Below are 5,239 nucleotides of genomic sequence, written 5' to 3'. Positions count from 1 at the left end.
TTTATGCCTTAAGATAACCTTGCATTAATTATAAATTTAAATAAGTTCCGTCCAGAGGATGGGTACTTCAACTATTAATAAATATTCTTAGTTTATCTTGAAACCACGATGGCATGAACAATATCAACCTTGTGGACAAATCCTCACTACTACAACAGTCGAATCCATACGATCTTGTGGACAAATCCTCACTACTGCAACAGTCGAATCCATACGATCTTGTGGACAAATCCTCACTACTGCAAGATGAATCGAAATCGATCTTATGACAAATCCTCACTACTACAAGAGTCAAATCCATATGATCTTAAAGATAAATCCTCACTCAGTAGAAGAGTCGAATCCACACAATCGTATGGTTACCATTAGAATTACGGTCGAAAATGTCGCTAAAAGCAAAATAACGGATTTTAGTTTTTATAAATATGAATTCAAGACAAGTGTCTTTAACTAACTATACTCACTACCATATTGGTTTTGGTTATAACTTTAGGATTACTTTGATGAGAAGCTAGTCAAATGACATTGGTTAAATTTCTATGCAGTTTTACTCCATTTTCCAATATCTAACTACACTTATTCGTGGTAAAATCAACCACATATCACCACAGTTCTTAAAACCGTCTACTAAAATATATACCTTGATCTTCTCTCCCCCCTTTCGCTTTACCTTTTCTAATAATCTTATTATTTACTTATTTCTCTCTCAAAAGATGTCAGTAAAGTCAATTTTATTTGATTTTTCTCTACTTCGTACCTTTAACAACGGACTCCAATTTTCCACTTCCATAAATTTTTTAACTGACGAATTCCTAAAGATTTTTATCTTTCAGCAACTCGCACCGTGTGATTATTAGTTTCCGAAAAATAGCTTGAGTGAAGATAGGTACCCGTGGATTAAATTTTCTTCCGAAATCTCCACGTCAACACTGTTTACCAGGGAACGTTGCTTTAGTAAACGACTTTTTGTCCCTGGCCATCCAAAGGAAATATCCTTCTATCTTTCAGCAGCTAAAGAAAAATATAAACATTTGCTTTGCAAACTTAACTTCACTTTGCACTGTTATAGAAATGTGAAAGGGAAAAAAAATGCGATTGCACAGCCACGTGGCCTCTCGCTAAGACATTCCTTGAACAACTTAGCTCATAAATTAGAATTTTGAAACAGCACAAAATAAACAGTTTATTCAACCGGGTCCTTCTTAAATCTCAGCTCTTTCGAGTTTAACATTTAGATTTTATTTGCTTGTTTCTGGAATTTCGCGCATGTCCCTAACTTTGAAGTGATGGACAAGATGAAAAAAATCGTCTAACGCCGATTCGTGGGCCACTCTTCCCAACGAAGAGTGAGATTGGCTGTAACATTATAAAACCCCCACGGATAAAAAAAAAGAGCACGTTCGGTGAAGGAATTCGAACTCATGCCCCGCCTACTGCAACTCGAGCGCCCCTAATTACCAGACCATATTAGTTTTTATAAGTATTTTTTTAAAAAGTGTTAGACTAACCTTCGTAATTCAAGCTAAGTCCAAACGTTACGGAATAAAATTAGTCGCCCTTTATACAGTTCTGCGGTTTGTTTGTTGTTAATTTTTTAGAGCAAAGCCAAATTGAACTACCTACTGTGTCCAAATCTCGAATTTTGGCATCGTAAAGTCTGTGAATTTACCCTTATCCCTCCAGGGGGACATCTTCGAAACTCGTGACATTGAAATGGGCGTAAGAAAATGTGAAAGCTTTCATCAGGGTTAACATGTCCCCCAGTTCAAAAGAAATCGTTCCACAATAATAATAAAAAACTGTGTTGAAACGAGGAAATTTCAGTAAGTTTTAATATAAAATTTCTAATTTACGATCAAGTAAATGTATCTCCGTAACATGAGAACAAAAGAATTGTTTGTGTTTGAATATCACAAAAACAATAAATTGTTTCATAAACAAAAACTTTGCTCAAAAGCTACAAGCGCGCCATTTCATCCTTCTCCCGAATGTCAAAAGAAAACAAAATCATAGAAAAGTACATATTATTACCTTATTTACATAAACTACAGCCACATTTTATAAAACAGTCAGAGATCCGAGCATTTTGCATTTTGAAACGACCTTATCAGAACAATGAATCACTTTTAATGGCAGAAGTTGCAGAACAGAAAATTATGCTGCGTTTCTTAGTCAACGGTACTGATTAGAATACAACTAACATTCTTGTTGAAACTAGTATTATAAAAGAACAGTACGAAGTAGAATTGTTTAAAAATGTTATTTGAAGAAAATATCACATTCTTTACTGAAGATTCTTTGACACCTTACAGAAACATAATTTAATTAAAAAGTTAACAATCTGTTATTTGTTTAGGCTTAAGTATACTTACTAGTTATTTTAGAAACGGTTGATGAAAATATTGAGCGTAACCAAACACTGTGGAGAATGGAACTACACTTATATTCTAGTAACTTATACAAGATGCACTTATTGTTAGGCCTACGAATATACTTGTTATCGCATTTCTTCGTCTAAGCTACTCTCTGTTGGGAAGAAGTAGATATAACTGTCTGGAAATCAGTTACTTTCAAGTCTTTTTGATGAAGAAGTGATATATTTATAATTTTAAAAATTGGTTAGTTTTATTTACGCAATTATCAAAGTATTAAGATACACAAAAGAACTGGTTCATTTTAGTAATACAAATAATTATTATTATCTTATTTATAGTACGTCTGTTTCTCTGTCTATAGCTAAGCGCAAAGCTACACAATGATTGATCTGTGTTCTTCCCACCGCTTCAGATTTACTATTGAAACAATGGGTGAAGGGGAGGTAGGCTTTTATGGTATAGTGAAAAAATTAAACATTTAATTATCTTAATCGTTTTCGTAGCTCTAATTCAATTATATTTTGAAACGTGGTGATGTATAACTTTTTATCGCACATAAACTAAATATTATTTATAAATGACACTTTTTTGTGAAAGAAAATACGTATATATATATATATATATACATGCAAACATTCATATATTATTTGGTATTGTCAACATGAATTGGATATTACGTCACAACTGGATTAAATGGTCAAGAAAAAGACCCAAAAGTTTAACTATATCCAACCCTAACTTAACAGTCTTAACCACATAAAGGTAAGTCTGTCAGCACCACCCGCCTCTTGCGTGTATACTCTTAAGCGAGTAACAAAAATTACTGTCTCGTTTATATTGTGCCTATAGTTGGCTACGAAATTGTTCGAATTTGTCAAAATTATATCATTTCTAGAATTAAAGAGACATCGAAGTTTGTGCTGGCTTTGATATAAAAGCAGAAAATAATATTAAAGAAAACTTATCTATAACGATTAAAATTAAATCTGAAGGATCCGGAAAAACTGTATATTTCAAAGTAGGTCTATACTAACGTAAAATAAACCAATTTAGGACAACTGTATATTTCAAAGTAGGCCTATACTAACGTAGAATAAACTAATTCAGGACAACTGTATATTTCAAAGTAGGCCTATACTAACGTAGAATGAACTAATTTAGGACAACTGTATATTTCAAAGTAGGCCTATACTAACGTAGAATAAACTAATTCAGGACAACTGTATACTTCAGAGTAAGCCTATACCAAAATAGAATAAACGAATTCAGGACAACTGTATACTTCAGAGTAGGCCTATACTAACATAGAATAAACCAATTCAGGACAATTGTATATTTCAGAGTAGGCCTATACTAACCTAGAATATAACAAGTTCAGAAAACATACTTCAGAGAAGGTATATACTAATATAAAATGAACCGTTTGTTCTTTCTACATTTTCAACATAAAATCGATTTGTGTATTGAGCACAGAACCTCACAATAAGACACTTGCTATCTGTTCACTGTGAAAATCGAGCCACGGATTTTAGCACTGTACGTTCGTAAAATCACCAGATGTCTCTAGTTCCAAATAAAAATTAGATCAGCTACTGTATATGATTACGTAGGTTTCATATTTGTTTAGAGATCTAAAGGGCAAGAGATGTGAAGATACATAGAGTAATTAGTAAAGAAAAACGTGGTTTTATGGACGAACATCCAACCTACAGAGTTTAAACTTCATTAGAGACGTTTTACAAACTCAAGAAGTGTGATGCAGCAACTAGATGAAGCTTGCAGACTTCTTACATGATGATAAATAGCTATGTTACTCAATGAACTTCTTCATTTCACTCGTTGAAGATGGTTCTCCATCTTCTGTTAAAGTGGTCTCATAGGAATTATTAGTTTCAGAACCGATTGGATCTTAGCTAGACTTAAATACTAATGATGCTTGTATCAAATTGTTTCCCATATCTAAACACAGACCTCATCTAAATATGTCTTTCAGAAAATTAACAACAAATTGGTCGAATCATCCTGATGGCTACAATATTCAAAGATAAAAGTAACTCGAGTATGTAGTTGTAAATTGTTTGTTTGTTTTGAATTTCGCACAAAACTACTCGAGGGCTATCTGCCCCTAATTTAGCAGTTAGTACTGTCTGGAACTACTAGCTGAGATTTTAAACTGTTTTGTTTGTTTTGAATTTTGCGCAAAGCTACACGTGGGCTATATGCACTAGCCGTCTCTAATTTAGCTGTGTAAGACTAGAGGGAAGGGATCTATTCATCACCATCCACCGCCAACTCTTGGGCTTCTCTTTTACCAATGAACAGTGGGATTGACCGCAACAATAACGCCCTCACGATTGAAAGCTAATTCGAACACACAACCCTCGGATTGAGAGTCGAGCGCCCTAACCACCTGGCCATGTCGGATCCTTGATGGAAAAGAAAAAAGTAAATATGTCCTACGTGCCGCCTCCTAGTGGCCAAACGGTATGTCTTGTAACGGTAACGGTTTGGTTTTCGATACCCATGGATAGCACAGCATGTACAGCCCATTGTTTAGCTTTGCGCTTAACAACAAACAAACGAATGTGTTACCTATTATATTGATAGATTTATATCTACTTTATATACAAAAAAGTAGCTGAGTATAATTTTCACCAGGTGGCGTGTGCAAACTGTAGGAGGGGTGAATACCATTCAAATATTTCAACTCGTGTTTTCATGCAGATATTTTCTGAATAAATTTGATGCATAATTAACTGCTGCTGTAGGTAATCGTCTTAAACTTATAAGAGATGAGAAATTTTCCTGTCTTCAAAGCTGTTCAACACCCTTCGTGAGAGTTATATTGAAGATCGATAACCGCC

The sequence above is a fragment of the Tachypleus tridentatus genome, chromosome 2 (assembly GCF_004210375.1).
Source record: "Tachypleus tridentatus isolate NWPU-2018 chromosome 2, ASM421037v1, whole genome shotgun sequence".
NCBI lineage: Eukaryota > Metazoa > Arthropoda > Merostomata > Xiphosura > Limulidae > Tachypleus > Tachypleus tridentatus.
Note: the sequence above shows the minus strand (reverse complement) of the source record.